The following is a 22314-nucleotide window of genomic DNA, read 5'->3' as shown; positions in this document are numbered from 1 at the left end:
AGGATTGACCACAAGTTCTCAATGGGATTAAGGTCTATTGATGTTTTGTTCCCCGAGCCACTTAGTTATCACGTTTGCCTTATGGCAAGGTGCTCCATCATGCTGGAAAAGGCATTGGTCGTCACCAAACTGTTCCTGGATGGTTGGGAGAAGTTGCTCTCGGAGGATGTGTTGGTATCATTCTTTATTCATGGCTGTGTTCTTAGACAAAATTGTGAGTGAGTCCACTCCCTTGGCTGAGAAGCAAACCCACACATGAATGGTCTCAGGATGCTTTACTGTTGGCATGACACAGGACTGATGGTAGCGTTCACCTTGTCTTCTCCGGACAAGCTTTTTTCCGGATGCCCCAAACAATCTGAAAGGGGATTCATCAGAGAAAATTACTTTACCCCTGTCCTCAGCAGTCCAATCCCTGTACCTTTTGCAGAATATCAGTCTGTCCCTGATGTTTTTCCTGGAGAGAAGTGGCTTCTTTGCTGCCCTTCTTGATACCAGGCCATCCTCCAAAAGTCTTCGCCTCACTGTGCGTGCAGATGCACTCACACCTGCCTGCTGCCATTCCTGAGCAAGCTCTGTCCTGGTGGTGCCCCGATCCCGCAGCTGAATCAACTTTAGGAGACGGTCCTGGCGCTTGCTGGACTTTCTTGGGTGCCCTGAAGCCTTCTTCACAACAATTGAACTGCTCTCCTTGAAGTTCTTGATGATCCGATAAATGGTTGATTTAGGTGCAATCTTACTGGCAGCAATATCCTTGCCTGTGAAGCCCTTTTTGTGCAAAGCAATGACGACGGCACGTGTTTCCTTGCAGGTAACCATGTTTGACAGAGGAAGAACAATGATTCCAAGCACCACCCTCCCTTTGAAGCTTCCAGTCTGTTGTTCGAACTCAATCAGCATGACAGAGTGATCTCCAGCCTTGTCCTTGTCAACATTCACACCTGTGTTAACGAGAGAATAACTGACATGATGTCAGCTGGTCCTTTTGTGGCAGGGCTGAAATGCAGTGGAAACGTTTTTGGGGGATTCAGTTCATTTGCATGGCAAAGAGGAACGTTCCAATTAATTGCAATTCATCTTATCACTCTTCATAACATTCTGGAGTATATGCAAATTGCCATCATACAAACTGAGGCAGCAGACTTTGTGAAAATTAATATTTGTGTCATTCTCAAAACTTTTGGCCACGACCGTATTTGGAGCATCCACGTTTTCTTTTCTTGAATGTAGTCCAACATGTTAATTATTTTCACAACATAGTTTCCACATTCTTAAATAAATCTTGTGGAAATGCATTGTGTGCTCGTGTGCTCGTCTTCAGAAATGTATGATTTCTGTATGTGTGCGTGCATGTGTTGTGTCTGTCTCTGTGTGTCTTTTTTTCTGTGTGTAATTGAAAGGCCTATTCCTCACCAGTCATCTCCTCAGTACGACTAGCCTACACTTCATGTACAGTCTACTTGTTATGTGCTGCTGAGATTCTTCAAATGACTATAGACTAGTTTTAGATCGACTCCTTGGAGACTGTAGCTATCAACTCCTTGGACACCGTAACTATCAGCTCCTTGGAGACTGTAGCTATCAACTCCTTGGAGACCGTAACTATCAGCTCCTTGGAGACCGTAACTATCAACTCCTTGGAGACCGTAACTATCACTTCCTTGGAGACTGTAACTATTTACTCCTTGGAGACTGTAACTATCAACTCCTTGGACACCGTAACTATCAGCTCCTTGGAGACCGTAGCTATCAACTCCTTGGAGACCGTAACTATCAACTCCTTAGACACCGTAACTATCAGCTCCTTGGAGACTGTAGCTATCAACTCCTTGGACACCGTAACTATCAGCTCCTTGGAGACCGTAACTATCAGCTCCTTGGAGACTGTAGCTATCAACTCCTTGGACACCGTAACTATCAGCTCCTTGGAGACCGTAACTATCAGCTCCTTGGAGACTGTAGCTATCAACTCCTTGGAGACCGTAACTATCAGCTCCTTGGAGACTGTAGCTATCAACTCCTTGGACACCGTAACTATCAGCTCCTTGGAGACCGTAACTATCAGCTCCTTGGAGACTGTAGCTATCAACTCCTTGGACACCGTAACTATCAGCTCCTTGGAGACCGTAACTATCAGCTCCTTGGAGACTGTAGCTATCAACTCCTTGGACACCGTAACTATCAGCTCCTTGGAGACTGTAGCTATCAACTCCTTGGAGACCGTAACTATCAACTCCTTGGAGACTGTAGCTATCAACTCCTTGGAGACGTAACTGTCAACTCCTTGGAGACCGTAACTATCAACTCCTTGGAGACCGTAACTATCAATTCCTTGGAGACCGTAACTATCAACTCCTTGGACACCGTAACTATCAGCTCCTTGGAGACTGTAGCTATCAACTCCTTGGAGACCGTAACTATCAGCTCCTTGGAGACCGTAACTATCAGCTCCTTGGAGACTGTAGCTATCAACTCCTTGGACACCGTAACTATCAGCTCCTTGGAGACCGTAACTATCAGCTCCTTGGAGACTGTAGCTATCAACTCCTTGGACACCGTAACTATCAGCTCCTTGGAGACTGTAGCTATCAACTCCTTGGAGACCGTAACTATCAACTCCTTGGAGACTGTAGCTATCAACTCCTTGGAGACGTAACTGTCAACTCCTTGGAGACCGTAACTATCAACTCCTTGGAGACCGTAACTATCAATTCCTTGGAGACCGTAACTATCAGCTCCTTGGAGACTGTAGCTATCAACTCCTTGGAGACCGTAACTATCAGCTCCTTGGAGACCGTAACTATCAGCTCCTTGGAGACTGTAGCTATCAGCTCCTTGGAGACCGTAACTATCAGCTCCTTGGAGACCGTAACTATCAGCTCCTTGGAGACCGTAACTATCAGCTCCTTGGAGACTGTAGCTATCAACTCCTTGGAGACCGTAACTATCAACTCCTTGTACACCGTAACTATCAACTCCTTGGAGACTGTAGCTATCAACTCCTTGGAGACCGTAACTATCAGCTCCTTGGAGACCGTAACTATCAGCTCCTTGGAGACCGTAACTATCAGCTCCTTGGAGACCGTAACTATCAGCTCCTTGGAGACTGTAGCTATCAACTCCTTGGAGACCGTAACTATCAACTCCTTGTACACCGTAACTATCAACTCCTTGGACACCGTAACTATCAGCTCCTTGGAGACTGTAGCTATCAACTCCTTGGAGACCGTAACTATCAGCTCCTTGGAGAACGTAACTATCAACTCCTTGGAGACTGTAACTATTTACTCCTTGGAGACGTAACTGTCAACTCCTTGGAGACCGTAACTATCAACTCCTTGGAGACCGTAACTATCACTTCCTTGGAGACTGTAACTATTTACTCCTTGGAGACTGTAACTATCAACTCCTTGGACACCGTAACTATCAGCTCCTTGGAGACCGTAGCTATCAACTCCTTGGAGACCGTAACTATCAACTCCTTAGACACCGTAACTATCAGCTCCTTGGAGACTGTAGCTATCAACTCCTTGGACACCGTAACTATCAGCTCCTTGGAGACCGTAACTATCAGCTCCTTGGAGACTGTAGCTATCAACTCCTTGGACACCGTAACTATCAGCTCCTTGGAGACCGTAACTATCAGCTCCTTGGAGACTGTAGCTATCAACTCCTTGGAGACCGTAACTATCAGCTCCTTGGAGACTGTAGCTATCAACTCCTTGGAAACCGTAACTATCAGCTCCTTGGAGACCGTAACTATCAGCTCCTTGGAGACTGTAGCTATCAACTCCTTGGACACCGTAACTATCAGCTCCTTGGAGACCGTAACTATCAGCTCCTTGGAGACTGTAGCTATCAACTCCTTGGACACCGTAACTATCAGCTCCTTGGAGACTGTAGCTATCAACTCCTTGGAGACGTAACTGTCAACTCCTTGGAGACCGTAACTATCAACTCCTTGGAGACCGTAACTATCAATTCCTTGGAGACCGTAACTATCAACTCCTTGGACACCGTAACTATCAGCTCCTTGGAGACTGTAGCTATCAACTCCTTGGAGACCGTAACTATCAGCTCCTTGGAGACCGTAACTATCAGCTCCTTGGAGACTGTAGCTATCAACTCCTTGGACACCGTAACTATCAGCTCCTTGGAGACCGTAACTATCAGCTCCTTGGAGACTGTAGCTATCAACTCCTTGGACACCGTAACTATCAGCTCCTTGGAGACTGTAGCTATCAACTCCTTGGAGACCGTAACTATCAACTCCTTGGAGACTGTAGCTATCAACTCCTTGGAGACGTAACTGTCAACTCCTTGGAGACCGTAACTATCAACTCCTTGGAGACCGTAACTATCAATTCCTTGGAGACCGTAACTATCAGCTCCTTGGAGACTGTAGCTATCAACTCCTTGGAGACCGTAACTATCAGCTCCTTGGAGACCGTAACTATCAGCTCCTTGGAGACTGTAGCTATCAGCTCCTTGGAGACCGTAACTATCAGCTCCTTGGAGACCGTAACTATCAGCTCCTTGGAGACCGTAACTATCAGCTCCTTGGAGACTGTAGCTATCAACTCCTTGGAGACCGTAACTATCAACTCCTTGTACACCGTAACTATCAACTCCTTGGAGACTGTAGCTATCAACTCCTTGGAGACCGTAACTATCAGCTCCTTGGAGACCGTAACTATCAGCTCCTTGGAGACCGTAACTATCAGCTCCTTGGAGACCGTAACTATCAGCTCCTTGGAGACTGTAGCTATCAACTCCTTGGAGACCGTAACTATCAACTCCTTGTACACCGTAACTATCAACTCCTTGGACACCGTAACTATCAGCTCCTTGGAGACTGTAGCTATCAACTCCTTGGAGACCGTAACTATCAGCTCCTTGGAGAACGTAACTATCAACTCCTTGGAGACTGTAACTATTTACTCCTTGGAGACGTAACTGTCAACTCCTTGGAGACCGTAACTATCAACTCCTTGGAGACCGTAACTATCAATTCCTTGGAGACCGTAACTATCAGCTCCTTGGAGACTGTAGCTATCAACTCCTTGGAGACCGTAACTATCAACTCCTTGGAGACTGTAGCTATCAACTCCTTGGAGACCGTAACTATCAGCTCCTTGGAGACCGTAACTATCAGCTCCTTGGAGACCGTAACTATCAGCTCCTTGGAGACCGTAACTATCAGCTCCTTGGAGACTGTAGCTATCAACTCCTTGGAGACCGTAACTATCAACTCCTTGTACACCGTAACTATCAACTCCTTGGACACCGTAACTATCAGCTCCTTGGAGACTGTAGCTATCAACTCCTTGGAGACCGTAACTATCAGCTCCTTGGAGAACGTAACTATCAACTCCTTGGAGACTGTAACTATTTACTCCTTGGAGACGTAACTGTCAACTCCTTGGAGACCGTAACTATCAACTCCTTGGAGACCGTAACTATCAATTCCTTGGAGACCGTAACTATCAGCTCCTTGGAGAACGTAACTATCAACTCCTTGGAGACTGTAACTATTTACTCCTTGGAGACCGTAACTATCAACTCCTTGGAGACCGTAACTATCAACTCCTTGGAGACCGTAACTATCAATTCCTTGGAGACCGTAACTATCAATTCCTTGGAGACCGTAACTATCAACTCCTTGGAGACCGTAACTATCAACTCCTCGGAGACCGTAACTATCAGCTCCTTGGAGACTGTAGCTATCAGCTCCTTGGAGATCGTAACTATCAACTCCTTGGAGACTGTAACTATTTACTCCTTGGAGACGTAACTATCAACTCCTTGGAGACTGTAACTATTTACTCCTTGGAGACGTAACTATCAACTCCTTGGAGACTGTAACTATTTACTCCTTGGAGACGTAACTATCAGCTCCTTGGACACCGTAACTATCAACTCCTTGGAGACCGTAACTATCAGCTTCTTGGAGAACGTAACTATCAACTCCTTGGAGACTGTAACTATTTACTCCTTGGAGACGTAACTATCAACTCTTTGGACACCGTAACTATCAACTCCTTGGAGACCGTAACTATCAGCTCCTTGGAGAACGTAACTATCAACTCCTTGGAGACTGTAACTATTTACTCCTTGGAGACGTAACTGTCATTTCCTTGGAGACCGTAACTATCAACTCCTTGGAGACCGTAACTATCAATTCCTTGGAGACCGTAGCTACCGACTCCTTGGAGACCATAGCTACCGACTCCTTGGAGACCATAGCTACCGACTCCTTGGAGATTGTAACTACCGACTCCTCGGACACCACAACCAGGCTAGCTCACTAGCTTTCCGCTGATTCACCACGTTACACACTGACACACTTCTGGTTTGTTCTGCCGTTCTTTGGGCCACTAATTGCAGTTCAACCACTTTAACATTCACAGAGAGAACTCTGACAGAGCTTTGATTTTGAAGAATCAATCTAAAAGGTATCAAGCTGACATTTCAGAGACACAACTCTGACTGTGTGATACATGAAACTACATGCCCAGACTGTTTTTTCCTCTTGTTCTTGAGTGTAGATACCATAACCTATCTAACAACAGCAACCTACTCTAGGTTGACAGTATGGAAAAATACATGATATTATGAATCTGTGTGCGTATGTGTGTCACAAGATGTCAATCACCTACAGTACAAGCAGCATCCACACTCTCCTACTGTGTTTGTTCTCAATCAGATCCTTGTGGTTCATTACTTCAACAAGCTAGCTAAAACTGTGGTCTGGTTATCAGTCAATCAGCTTAAAGATTTCAGTAACATGGTTCAGGCCCTATTGAATTGACTTGCCCTATGGACTGTTTGGACTGTGTCTGCGTTCCAAATGGAACACTATTCCCTATAGTGTCACGCCTGCTCCCGCTCTTCCCTTCCCCTGGCGCTTGAGGGCGCCAGATTACCCTGCATCTCACACTCCTGCCATCCATCACCCACACCTGCCTTCCCTCGTCACACGCATCAGCGTTATTGGACTCACCTGGCCTCACTTATCACATGTTCATTTCCTCCCCTATATTTGTCTGTTCCCTTGCTGCTGCATTAATCGTTTTTTGTCTTAGTTTCTGTTTGCTGACGCTGTACTTGTCTCGTTATATGTCCGTTATTCATTAAATGTTTACTCCCCGTACCTGCTTCGTCTCTCCAGCGTCATGTGACATATATTGTGCTTTTGATCAGGGCCGGTAAAATTATTGCGGTGCTATTTGGGATGGATCCTGTGTACCGTTGTAGAGGGCTTCAGAGGTAGTTGGTGTTTTCAAAGGAGATGATTTCTCATGACATCATTTCCTTGGTGTTGTGTGTCAGTCACCTCTCAGTGACACTGGCTAATCCAGGAACATTGGATAATCACCAACTCTGTTATTATCAACCTAGAAGACACAGAATACACCGTCTCTATGGTAACATCTCGTGTGTGTGTGTGTGTGTGTGTGTGTGTGTGTGTGTGTGTGTGTGTGTGTGTGTGTGTGTGTGTGTGTGTGTCCATCACAATCCCCTTCCTCTTTACTTCCTGGGCTCCATTAAGGCTTGTTGTCCAGATTATGTAACAGGATGTCAAATAAGCCAATGAGATGGGTTGATGAACGTACAATAGTTTTCCTGTATATCTTGACTGTCTTGTTGGTTTTGATTCCCTTGTAGCCTCGTAGGACAGTCTTGATCTCATGAGTTTACTTTCTGTTTCGCTACACGGATTAGCAAAACATGATGTAAACTCATGAGATCAAGACTGTCCTACGAGCCTACCTCCCTTGTTCCAGAGAATAAAGAGATCTTTAATTTGTGGTGATTAAATACATGGACAGGAACAACAACACTCACACACACACAAACCACAGGAGGTTGGTGGCACCTTAATTGGGAAGAACGAGTTCGTGGTAATGACTGGAGAGGAATCAGTGGAATGCTATCAAATACATCAAACACATGGTTTCCATGGTTTCCAGGTGTTTGACGCCATTCCATTTGTTCCGTTCTGGCCGTTATTATGAGCCGTCCTCCCCTCAGCAGCCTCCACTGACACACACACACCCCCGCATTGCTTTGTCACAGTAAATGGCGTTTAGACCAGTACCTCTGGTCTCAGCAGTGTAGCTAATTGCTGTCCTCTCAAGTGATGGGTGATAACACAATGTCTACGTCCCATGTGGGACCCTGTTTTCTATGTAGTGCACTACCTTTGACCAGGGCCCACATAGGGCTTTGGTTATAAGTAGTGCACTATTTAGGGAATAGGATATCATTCCTACATGGTCAATGACTCACAACACTAAATCCCACTCACTCAGTCACTTCTCCCTGCTAGTCACCAACACCAACGCCAAGCAGACCTCTTCTGCTGAATCATCAGTGTTTAATGGTAGTCACATGACTGTGTTCTATTGCCTTTGGAACATCATTGGAACAGCATGAACAACACAACTGGGACATCTCATCACAGAGAGGATGCAGTTGCCCCTGGACACTGATCTAATGTACAGATAAGAAACTATGGTGGGTAAACTGATCCTAGATCTGTGCCTATGGGCATGTTCTACCAGGAGCCACTTGGGGTTTGGCCCGAGGCTGCAGGGGTAGATGGGATGTTGAAGGATCTCTTAGGGGGATTTATGGTGGATCCCTGACTGGTGATGTGGCATTAACTGCAGGCCAAACACTGCCAATCAACAACACTATATTCATAATAAGCTGCTTTCTGTGACACATGAAATGGTAGATGTCCACAGATTAATACGGGCATTTCATTTACACTTAACAGGAAGGCCGTTTTAAAGCTAATCCCAACCCATGACTAGATTTTAAAAAACAACTAAATGATGGGGTAATAGGAAATATAACTATGTATAGTATTTCATGTTGAAAGAAGAGCAGTTTTTGATGGTAGTTGTTCAGTTGGATGTAACAGTAGAGTCGAAAACAGAAGTGTCTTGCTGTTCCACTGTCTGCCACAAGGTGTCAGTGTTATTTCAGAGGAGAAATCGCAATACAGTTGTTTCAATGCCGGCCTTCTATGCTGTGTAAAGCAGAGGGGGCTGGTGGGAAGAGGGCAGTGGCGGTTCTAGCTTCCCATGAGCCTGCCTAGCTCACAAACTAGAATCAGAGCGCCCACTCCGACAAGGTTAACTGACCCACAGTCCCACACGGTGACATGATATCATTGACGTGACGTGCAAATGAGCGATAGAAAACCAATTGCGCAAATGTCACCATTCCGAATTTTTGTTGTGCGGGTGCCCCGTGCCGCCCCTGTCAAGATGGTGCCCATGTTGCCTATACCTACATCCACCAATGGGAAGAGTTATAGGAGGATGGGCTTATTGTAATGGCTGGAATAGAATACATGGAACGGAATAAAATATGTTGTTTCTATATGTTTGATACTGTTCCATTCCAGCCGTTACAATGAGCCTGCCCTTCTATAGCTCCTCCCAACAGCCTCCTCTGGAGTAAAGTATGTGAACATTAACCTACCTCATCCCACAGTCACAACCAACCTACATATGAGCATCGTCCGGGGAGGCGGTTAGTTAAGAGTATGATTTATGTATTTTTTCTGTAATACCAGAGGTCTAAATTCAGTTTCCAGGACCTCTGGATCCTTCAGGGACAGAGAGTATGAAGACATGGGCGTGGATGACCAACAGCAGGCTAGTGGTCGGCCTGTTAACCCACTTTATCAAAAATCAACTTACCAAAGAAAAGCCACAGTTTTGAGGTCATTCAGAGTTGGTCTCCTCTCCTCCACTACTTCATTAGTGGCTGTGCTCCAGTCTGACACTAAAGTCTCCCATTGACACCAATGAATGCCTTGTGTTACTATAGGTTATAGCTACCTATACTAAACAAGATGTCTCCCAAATACTTTTTTGTTGTGGCTTTTGTTTAGGTTATTCATAGTGCTCTATGACAGTGTATTGTACCCCAGGGTAGATATAGCTAGTTTACTTTTGATAAACTGGGTTAAATGGCTAGTTTATGGTACCCCAGGGTACATATGGCTATTTTATTGTACCCCAGGGTAGTAGATCAACTGTAGATTATTTCACAGGTGTTTGTTGAATGTCCTGTGCGTTCTGCTTGTTGTAGAAAAAATCTTTGTCTAATCCGAGGTGAGTGATCGCTGTCCTGATATCCAGAAGCTCTTTTTTGCCGTAAGATACGGTGGCAGAACATAATGTACAAAATAAGTTACAAATAACACAAAAAAAAACACATAATAGCACAATTGGTTGGGCGCCTGTAAAACTGCTGCCATTTCTTCCTGCGCCATTTTTTAAATAAAATCCTTACTGCTGTTACTTTACCACACACAGCTCCATATCTCCTTAGGCCCTGTGTGTGAATGTGTGGTTGACTGACCTCTCCTACTATACTATAGAGACAAAGGTCAGAGGTTAGAGGTCAAGCACTTGCACTCTAGTGACAGCCAGTCAAACTCAGGTTCACTGCCATCCCACTATACTGTATACAAGACTGAGCTGTTTCAGTCTGACACAGTCTCCAGTTGGACCAAGGTTCAGATTTAAGCTGAATATGGGCCAGTTTCAGGAGGTTGATTCAGCCATCTTAGCTTTATGTGTTGGCTTGGCCGGATGCTTGAGGCTTGCGTGACTGTGGTGAGGTGGAGAGATGGATGAGTGTACTGGTCTGTAGTGTAGCGTGTGCTGGTACTCTGCTCTGCTGACAGAAATACGACTGCCTCGTCTGATCCAGGATCAGTTCAGATACATTTCTAATCTATATCACACATCTGCAGCTGGTAACTATGTCTTGGGAGAGAAAGAGGCAGGCAGGGAAGGAGAGAGAGATAGATAGAGGGAGAGAAAGAGGCAGGGAGGGAGAGAGAGGGAGAGAGAGAGAAAAGCACATTACTAATTTTTTTCTGTCACTAACTACATTTGACAAGTGGCCAGACCAGGCTGTCACAATAACATCTCTATAGGTTGTATGGAACTGTCACCAGAGAGATGGCATGTCAACACACTTCATCCTATGAAAGTCAGATCTTGTTTTATCTGCGGTCCACTAAGTCTTTTTTATTGATAAAGAGGTGCTGTGACTGTTACGGGTAATTACCCTCTTGGCCCCTTTAGGCCCATTAGGGCCCCGCCCAGAGCCTATATGACTGGGGCGCTGACTGACAGGCAGTGGAGTCATGCCCATTTGGGGCACAAGGGCACGTGCCCCCTCAGATTTGTCCAGTTTTTTTTCTTTTTTTCAGATGTTAAATTAATAACTAAACTTCATTTTGAAGCCTATGCCTTATCATAATTCTATATAAAAGATCTGTCAGCTGTATTTTGCAGAGGGGGCTCACTGACTGGGCCAGACAAAGAGAAAAGAAACAGAGAAATATGGTTTCAAAACTGATCTTGTTTGTAAATTAATTTGATCGAGCTATGTAGCCTGTTGATTCCTTCTTGATGAATAAATAAAACAAAAATGTTTTGTTGTTTCTCTGTAATACTAGCCACATAGCAATTTTATGAAGTTAGCTTTAGCTTGCCAGCTAGCAGTTCCCATCTCCTAACCTCATAATTAGCTACCAAGTCATTTCAGGCTTTAAATCAAGTTAGAGTAGCTTGTTTAACTATCTTAGCTGGCAAGTCTGCTGGCAAGGTTTATAGACTTTAGAAAAGCAAGCAATTACTGTACTGAATCAGACTCACATTCCTTTCAATCGTTAACCCAGATGTTTGCAGTGATGCAGAGAAACATATTCTGTTTCTTTAGAAAAAGAACCACCAGACAGGGGGATACAGCTCAGGATGTGTGCTTTTGTTTAAATGTCATCTGGCACCTTATGATAATATCATGATATTTGTGTCTTAATTATGATGCCATGATATTTGCCTGTATCAGTGTTGGGGAGTAGGGAACTACTGTACATACAGTTCAACTAGTAATTGAACTGCATTTTGCAGAAGCTTGGTGGTAGTTCAACTAAATATAAATCTAGGTAGTGTTTTCAGTAGTTACTTTTTCCCATGTAGCGGTGTAGCTAACTACCAGAACTACACACTACTTTTTCCCAAGTAGCGGTGTAGCTAACTACCAGAACTACACCCTACTTTCTCCATGTAGCGGTGTAGCTAACTACCAGAACTACACCCTACTTTTTCCCATGTAGCGGTGTAGCTAACTACCAGAACTACACCCTAATTTTTCCCATGTAGCGGTGTAGCTAACTACCAGAACTACACCCTACTTTTTTCCCATGTAGCGGTGTAGCTAACTACCAGAACTACACCCTACTTTTTTTGCAACAAAAAAAATAAAATATGGGGGAAATATGGGCAAGAATTCCTTTCTTTTTCAGCCTCAGACCTGCCTAATTCTCCCTTGAAATATAGTTTTGTGTTTAGCGGCCAAATGATATATTCTGTTAACATCTGACTCCAGACAGATTTGTTTTTGAAATTTGTAGTCTATAACATTTCAGATGTAGATATGATAATTTATCACAAAGTAAAGTATCAGTCAAAAGTTTGGACATTTTTCATTAATTTTCTTTATTTTTACTATTTGCTATATTGTAGAATAATAGTGAATACATCAAAACTATGAAATAACACATATGGAATCATGTAGTAACCAAAAAAGTGTTCAACAAATATTTGAGATTCTTCAAAGTACCCATCATTTGCCTTGATGACAGCTTTGCACACTCTTGGCATTCTCTCAACCAGCTTCATGGGGTAGTCACCTGGAATGCATTTCAATTAACAGGTGTACCTTGTTAAAAGTTCATTTGTAAAATGTCTTTCCTTCTTAATGCGTTTGAGCCAATCAGTTGTGTTGTGACAAGGTAGGGGTGGTATACAGAAGATAACCCTACTTGGTAAAAGACATAGTCCATATTATGGAAAGAACAGCTCAAATAAGCAAAGAGAAACGACAGTCCATCATTACTTTAAGACATGAAGATCAGTCAATCTGGAACATTTCTTCAAGTGCAGTTGCAAAAACCATCAAGCGCTATGATGAAACTGGCTCTCATGAGGACCGCCACAGGAAAGGAAAATCCAGAGTTGCCTCTGCTCCAGAGGATAAGTTCATTAGAGTTAACTACACCTCAGATTGCAGCCCAAATAAATGCTTCACAGAGTTCAAGTAACAGACACATCTCAACATCAACTGTTAAGAGGAGACTGAGTGAATCAGGCCTTCATGGTCAAATTGCTGCAAAGAAACCACCACTAAAAGACACCAATAATAAGAAGAGACTTGCTTGGGCCAAGAAACACGAGCAATGGACATTAGACCGGTGGAAATCTGTTCTTTGTCTGATGAGTCCAAATTTGAGATTTTTGGTTCCAACCGCCATGTCTTTGTGAGACGCAGAGTAGGTGAACGGATGATCACCGCATTTGTGGTTCCCACCGTGAAGCATGGAGGAGGTGGTGTGATGGTGTGGGGGTGCTTTGCTGTTGACACTGTCTGTGATTTATTTAGAATTCAAGGCACACTTAACCAGCATGGCAACCACAGCATTCTGCAGCAATACGCCATCCCATCTGGTTTGCGCTTAGTGGGACTATAATTTGTTTTTCAGTAGAACAATGACCCAACACACCTCCAGGATGTGTAAGGGCTATTTGACCAAGAAGGAGAGTGATGGAGTGCTGCATCAGATGATCTGGCCTCCACAATCCCCCGACCTCAATCCAATTGAGATGGTTTGGGATGAGTTGGACTGCAGAGTGAAGGAAAAGCAGCCAACATATGTGGGAAATCCTTCAAGGCTGTTGGAAAAGCATTCCAGGTGAAGCTGGTTGAGAGAATGCCAAGAGTGTGCAAAGCTGTCATCAAGGTAAAGGGTGGCTACTTTGAAGAATCTAAAATCTAAAATATATTTTGATTTGTTCAACTTTTTTGGTTACTACATGATTCCATATGTGTTATTACATAGTTGTGAAGTCTTCACTATTATTCTACAATGTAGAAAATAGTTAAAATAAAGAAAAACCCTTTAATGAGTAGGTTTGTCCAATCTTTTGACTGGTCCTGTAAATCGTAACGATACAGCATAAAATGACATTCTAGATGATTCTGTGTTTCTAACTTTGTGGCAACAGTTTGGGGAAGGCCCTTTCCTGTTTCAGCATGACAATGCCTCCATGCACAAAGCGAGGTCCATACAGAAATGGTTTGTCAAGATCAGTGTGGAAGAACTTGACTGGCTTGCACAGAGCCCTGACCTCAATCCCATCGAACACCTTTGGGATTTGGGATGAGTTGGAACGCCGACTGCGAGCCAGGCCTAATCGCCCAGCATCAGTGCCCGACCTCACTAATGCTCTGTGGCTGTTCGGAAGCAAATCCCCGCAGCAATGTTAACTACTTTTTCAAAGTAACTTTAGTGAAAAAAACGATATTATTCTTAAGGGTAGCTTAACTTCTTCCAGTGTGAAGTAATTGGTAGCTTGGTAAACTATACAGTATATTTCAGAGTATCTTTCCCAACAGTGGCCTGTATTGAGGATGTGTGTTATGATCCCATGTACTGTACAGTGATGTGGATGTACTATCCTAGGCATGTTAGTGCAGTATATTGAGATGTGTGCTTGACAACGGTCAGAATGACACCCTCATTAAAATGACAATTGAACAGGTAAAGAGGTATGCTTAGATGACCATTGCAGATGTTTTATGGGTATGGCTCTAGATTGCAGGAAAAATTGTTTTAGGTGTTTGAAAAACTGCTGACAGGTATAAGTCATCAATATAGGCCCTATTGAGGTTACTTACATAACCAGGAGACAGAAGACATGACTGCTGAGGTTAGCTGGATGATACAGTGCCTTCAGAAATGATTCACCTGAAATTATAGCCTGAGATTTTGTGTCACTGATCTACACACAATACCCCAGAATGTCAGTGTTTTTAGAAATGTTTACAAATGAATACAAAAATTAAAAGCTTAAATTAGTAAATAAGTATTCAATCCTTTTGTTATGGCAAGCCTTAATAAGTTCAGGAGTAAACACTTGCTTAATTAACAAGTCACATAATAAGTTGCATGGACTCACTCTGTGTGCAATAATAGCGTTTAACATGATCTTTAAATTACTACCCCATCTCTGTACCCCAAATATACAATTATCTGTTAGGTCCCTCAGTCGAGCGGTGAATTTCAAGCACAGATTCAACCACAAAGACCAGGGAGGTTTTCCAATGGTTCGCAAAGAAGTGCATGTATTGGTAGATGGGTAAAAATAAAGCAGACATTGAATATCTCTTTGAGCATGGTGCAGTTATTATTTACACGTTGGAAGGTGTATCAATACAGTCACTACAAAGGTAAAGGCACCCATCCTAACTCAGTTACCGTAGAGGAAGGAAACCACTCAAGGATTTCAGCATGAGGCCAATGGTGATTTTAAAACAGTTAGAGTTTAATGGCTGCGGTAGGAGATAACTGAGGATGGATCAACAACATTGTAGCTACTCCACAATACTAACCTAAATTACAGAGTGAAAAGAAGGAAGCCTGTACTAAATAAAAATATTCCAAAACATGCATCCTGTTTGCAGGAAGACACTAAAGTAATACTCCAAAACAATGTGGCAAAGAAATTCACTTTTTGTCCTGAATAAAAAGCATTATGTTGGGGCAAATCCAACACAACACACCACTGAGTACCACATGGCTGCATCATGTTATGGGCATGCTTGTCATCGGCAAGGACTAGGGAGTTTTTTTGTTGATAAAAAGAAACGGAAGAGAGCTAAGCACAGGCAGAGGAAAACTTGGTTCAGTCTGCTTTCCAACAGACACTGGGAGATAAATTCACCTTTCAGCAGGAAAATTACCTAAAACACGAGGCCAAAATTACACTGGTGTTGCTCACCAAGACGACATTGACCTTTCCTGATTGGCCTAGTTCCAGTTTTGACTTAAATCAGCTTGAAAATGGCTATCTAGCAATGATCAACAACCAACTTCACGGAGCTTGAAGATGGAAAAAAAAAAAGTGTGTTTGTGTGCATGTGTGTGTCAGCTAGGAAAACACCTTGTTTTGACCTGAGAAGAGCATTAAGTCATCTTTAGACTGGAGCATTAACCATGGTCTCCTGATAAAGGTCTGTGGTCCACTGTCAGTCACTCAGCCTGTTTCAACATGCTGCTGGTGGTTCCCTGTCAGTCAGACAGACTGTTTCAACATGCTGCTGGTGGTTCCCTGTCAGTCAGACAGACAGGGCCTCTCTGGTCTGTCTCAGTAGTGTTGTACTAGCTAGCTGTGTGGACAGAATGGGGGTGGAGGGGCAGACACCTACGGCTACTGGCTAGTGGTTAAAGTCTCTGAATGTATTATGGTGTAATAACTCCTGCAGTTAACGACTAATACCAGACAGATGTGATAACGTTGGAGAAAAATTTGTTCTGCTTCTCCATATACTGTAAATAACTTCATTGATTTTATTAATTTAGGAAAACACATAATCTATAAAGAACAACTCGTATAATCTCTGTCTGGCTTTTTTTCTCCAACAATTTAAAAACAAGATCATATTCAAGAGCCAGATTGTTTTAATTGGTCTATTGATACCCTGTTATTACGAAATCCTCTGACGTTTTCCCTCTCCTGAACAAACCCCCTTTACTGTGTTTAATGTTGACCTCCGTCTGAACCCCTGTCATGCCTTCATCAGTCTCCTGCCAATGACGTGTGTCTGTGACACTGGCTTCTTGTCCTAGCTCTGCCCAGGGATGCTATAACCCTGTCACGGTGTACCTATACTGCTCCCACCTGAGTGCCGGGGTGTGTGTGTGTGTGTGTGTGGTGCATGGGTCTGGGACTGGGCCCGACTGACGCTATGCAGGAAGTAACCTCCAGTAATACTGACGCTATGCAGGAAGTAACCTCCAGTAATACTGACGCTATGCAGGAAGTAACCTCCAGTAAGACTGACGCTATGCAGGAAGTAACCTCCAGTAAGACTGATACTATGCAGGAAGTAACCTCCAGTAAGACTGACGCTATGCAGGAAGTAACCTCAGGTAATACTGACACTATGCAGGAAGTAACCTCCAGTAATACTGACACTATACAGGAAGTAACCTCCAGTAAGACTGATCATGGAGGAAGTGCTCAGTACGGAGAAGTAAATATGTGCCTTGTTGGATATCCCTCACAAACCAGTGTGAAGTACTGGTTCTATATGTCCCTTCATGGCCCCCATTATCTAATGTTTGAGATGGTACAGATGGCCCTGCCCCCAAGTAATGTATACCCCTGGCACTCACTGGTTCAGGTATTCAGTGTTCCCACTTTAAAAATCAGGATGATTAGTCTGTCAACACCAGGATCAAGACTTCGCTAAGCAGCCTGTTCTCAGAGCCATACGAATCATAATATATGTATTTATGAGCACCTCCAAGACATATGCTGTATGTACTAATGGTCTACTTACTGTAAACAGAAACTAAATAAAGTAGGGTGGCAGTATACCGCAACCGTCTAGCAATCCAAAAGTTTTGCGTTTCAGTCGTGTCGGGACCTTTTGCATAAATTATCCTAATCTTCATTGTTAGTTCCCCTAACCGCCAATGTAAATTCTCCCCATAATTGTCCTTTATTGTTACAGTGCATCAAGCAACCAGGTCTCAGAGAAAGTCGATAATTCTATACATCCTCCAAGTAGTATGATAAGGTACGTTATCCAATTTGTATGCTATTGTACGACTGTGTAATATATTATGATACTATACGTCCTATATGATATTGTACGACCGCTATTCCATTCATAATGTAACCTAACGTGTCATAGGAAATGAGTGTCACTGATTTACGTGCAGAATAATATGAATTGCCCTCAGGGCAAGGTTGTACTAAGACAGAGTAGAGAGTGGGCTCGACACAGAGACAGGAGCAAGAAGTATCAGGCTTTAAACTAGAGCCAAGCTCCTCAAGTATCACAGACAATTTGTGTGTGTGTGTGTGTGTGTGTGTGTGTGTGTGTGTGTGTGTGTGTGTGTGTGTGTGTGTGTGTGTGTGTGTGTGTGTGTGTGTGTGTGTGTGTGTGTGTGTGTGTGTGTGTGTGTCACACACAACTGCAGGTACAGAGCGGTCAGCTGTTCTAGTCTAGCAGACACTTCACATGACCCATTGAACTCAGCCCTGTCTGGAACACAAAGACCCAGCTACCTGGGAGGTCCACACACACACACACACACTGGGTTCTCACGTGTGGGAGGTCTAAGGGAAGATCAGATGCCTTAGAGGAGAGGAATGAAAATGTGACGGGGGGGATGTGAGTCACTGGAGTCAGGGAGAGTATGGTCGAGGGTGTGTGTGGCTGCCATATGTGCATGTATGGGAGAGCGGATGGGAAGAGTTACTGTGGGTATGGTGCACCTTGAAGTTTGTGTGTGTCTGTGTGTGTGTGTGTGTCTATGTGTATGGTGAGAGTTATGTAAAACACTACTGTACTTCCCCTTCTTCTTGTCTCCCCTTCTCCTTATCTCCACTTCCTCCTGGTCTTCCCCTTATCTCTCTCACTCCCTGAAAAAAATTGTTTCGCTACTGAGTCTGTAGAAAGGCACAGGGGTAGAGGCGTTAACAAACAGGATCTCTATATTACCTGTTACTTTAGAGCAGCGATTCTAAATAGGTGGGTCACGACCCACATTTGGGTCGCTGGAGGTTTTGAATGTGTCACATATGTCATAATTTTTTGACAAATACTCCAGTCTGAACTTAAACGACTAAAACCAGGTAGAAAGTGTGTAGAAATGATAATGACTGATATATACTTCACCTTATCAACTGTTGACCTTAGTTGAGTTACAAATCCCTCATGGTCCTGGTTCCACAGCAACTGGTCAAATATACTCAAGTATCAAAAGTAAAAGTATAAATCATTTAAAATTCGTTATATTAAAACTTCATTGGGGTAGGGGGCAGCATTTTCACTTTTGGATGAAAAGCGTGCCCAGAGTAAACTGCCTGTTACTCAGTCCCAGATGCTAATATATGCATATTATTAATAGTATTGGATGGAAAACACTCTGAAGTTTCTAAAACTGTTTGAATGATGTCTGTGAGTATAACAGAACTCATATGGCAGGCATAAACCTGAGAAGAAATCCAACCAGGAAGTGGGAAATCTGAGGTTTGTAGTTTTTCAACTCAGCCCCTATTGAAGATACAGTGGGATATTGGTCATCTTGCACTTCCTAAGGCTTCCACTAGATGTCAACAGTCTTTAGAACGTTGTTTCAGGCTTCTACTGTGAAGGGGGGCTGAATGAGAAGGGAATGAGTTAGAGGTCTGCCAGCAGCCACGAGCTCGTGATGCGCGCTCATGTGAAAGTTACCTCGCGTTCCATTGCTTTTCTACAGACAAAGGAATTCTCCGGTTGGGACATTATTGAAGATTTATGATAAAAACATCCTAAAGATTGATTCTATACTTCGTTTGATATGTTTCTACGACCAGTAATATAACTTTTTGGACTTTTCATCCGACCTTTCCGCTGGACTTGCAGGTGCGTTTGGATTTGTTTACCAAACGCCCTAACAAAAGGAGGTATATGGACAAAAATTATTAACTTTATCGAACAAATCAAACATTTATTGTGGAACTGGGATTCCTGGGAGTGCATTCTGATGAAGATCGTCAAAGGTAAGTGAATATTTATAATGCTATTTCTGACTAATGTTGACTCCACAACATGGCGGATATTTCTTTGGCTGGTTTGGGCTCTGAGCGCCGTACTCAGATTATTGCATGGTATGCTTTTTCCGTAAAGTTTTTTTGAAATATGACACAGTGGTTGCATTAAGGAGAAGTTTATCTAAAGTTCTGTGTGTAATAGATTTATCAATGTTTATTAAGAGTATTTCTGTAAATTTATGTGGCTCTCTGCAAAATCACTGCACGTTTTGGAACTACTGAACATAACACACCAATGTAAAATTAGATTTTTGGATATAAATATGCACTTTATCGAACAAAAAAGACATGCATTGTGTAACATGAAGTCCTATGAGTGTCATCTGATGAAGATCATCAAAGGTTATTGATTAATTTTATCTCTTTGTGCTTTTTGTGACTCCTCTCTTTGGCTGGAAAAATGGCTGTGTTTTTCTGTGACTTGGTGGTGACCTAACATAATCGTTTGTGGAGCTTTCGCTGTAAAGCCATTTTGAAATCAGACACTGTGGCTGGATTAACGAGAATTGTATTTTTAAAATGGTGCCTAATACTTGTATGTTTGAGAAATTTGATTTGTGAGATTTCTGTTGTTTGAATTTGGCGCCTTGCAATTTCACTGGCTGTTGGCCGCTGGCTGTTCCGCTAGCGGAACCCCGTTCCCAGACAGGATAACCTCTACAGGATCGGTGTCCACCCCGTGGGACAGTTGAGCTAACGTAGTCTAATGTGATTAGCATGAGGTTGTAAGTAACATTTCCCAGGACATAGACATATCTGATATGGGCAGAAAACTTACATTCTTGTTAATCTAACTGCACAGTCCAATTTACAGTAGCTATTACAGTGAAATAATACCATGCTATTGTTTGAGGAGGGTGCACAGTTATGATCTTGAAATTATAATCATAAACCAATTAGGCACATTTGGGCAGTCTTGATACAACATTTTGAACAGAAATGCAATGGTTAATTGAATCAATCTAAAACTTTGCACATACACTGCTGCCATCTGGTGGCCAATATCTAAATTGCGCCTAGAATCTTAAAGTCATATATTGGCTATTTCTCTTGCATTTCAAAGATGATGGAATAAAAAATAAAACACATGCTTTTTTCTTTGGATTATCTTTTACCAGATATAATGTGTTATTCGCCTACATTAATTTCACATTTCCATAAGCTTCAAAGTGTTTCCTTTCAAATGGTATCAAGAATATGCATATCCCTGCTTCAGGTCCTGAGCTACAGGCAGTTAGATTTGGGTATGTGATTTTAGGCGAAAATTGAAAAAAAGGGTCCGATCCTTAAGTTAATCACAATTATTGAGTCCATGCAACTTATTATGTGACTTGTTAAACACATTTCTACTCATGAATTTATGTAGGCTTGCCATAACAAAGAAATTGAATACTTATTGACTCAAGACATTTCAGCGTTTCATTATTAATTAAAACCTTCGAAAAACATAATTCCACTTTGATGTTATGAGTATTGTGTGTAGGCCAGTGACAAAAAACATACAATTTAATCCATTTTAAATTCAGGCTGTAACAAAACAAAATGTGGAAATAGTCAAGGGGTGTGAATACTTTCTGAAGGCACACAAGCATAACAAATAACACACATTCTTTAGTAAATAGGTCCTCAATCAGCAGTCTGGATTGTCCCAGAGAAGGGCTCTCCAACCCTGTTCCTGGAGAGCTACCGTCCTGTAGGTTTCTATTCCAACCCTGTTCCTGGAAAGCTACCGTCCTGTAGGTTTTCAATCCAATCCCAGATGTAACTAATCTGAATCAGTTTATCAACCAGGGTTGGAGCGGAAACCTACAGGACTGTAGCTCTCCAGGAACAGGGTTGGAGCGGAAACCTACAGGACTGTAGCTCTCCAGGAACATGGTTGGAGCGGAAACCTACAGGACTGTAGCTCTCCAGGAACAGGGTTGGAGCAGAAACCTACAGGACAGTAGCTCTTCAGGAACAGGTTTGGAGAGCCCTGTCCTAGAGGCATCAAAACATCACGTTTTAGAGAATTTTGGAGATTGTTCCACAAGTAAATTGCAAAAAGCTTATTTACCTAACTCTGTACAGACCAAAGGAATTTCCTGAGTAAGCTATGACTGAGACTGGGTATGGTAACTCGTACATCTAAAGGTTATTAATATGAGGTACAGCAGGAGTTTTTGTGAAAGAGTTTTATAAATGAAAAGAGAGTTCCGGACGACTGTGTGATCACGCTCTCCGTGGCCGATGTGAGTAAGACCTTTAAACTGGTTAACATTCACAAGGCCGCAGAGCCAGACAGAATTCCAGGACACATACTCAGAACATGCGCTGACCAGCTATCAAGTATCTTCACTGACATTTTCAACCTCTCCCTGACCCATTCTGTAATACCTACATGTTTCAAGCAGACCACCATAGTCTTGTGCCCAAGAACGCCAAGGTAACCTGCCCAAATGACTACCGCCTCGTAGACATGAAGTGCTTTGAAAGGCTGTTTGTGGCTCACATCAACACCATCATCCCAGAGACCCCGGACCCACTCCAATTTTTATACCGCCTCAACAGATCCACAGATGATGCAATCTCTATTGCATTCCACAGTGGACTTTCCCACCTGGAT

Source organism: Salvelinus alpinus, chromosome 11 (assembly GCF_045679555.1).
Source record: "Salvelinus alpinus chromosome 11, SLU_Salpinus.1, whole genome shotgun sequence".
Taxonomy (NCBI): domain Eukaryota; kingdom Metazoa; phylum Chordata; class Actinopteri; order Salmoniformes; family Salmonidae; genus Salvelinus; species Salvelinus alpinus.
The sequence above is the reverse complement of the archived record's forward strand: the minus strand, read 5'-3'. Positions refer to the sequence as shown.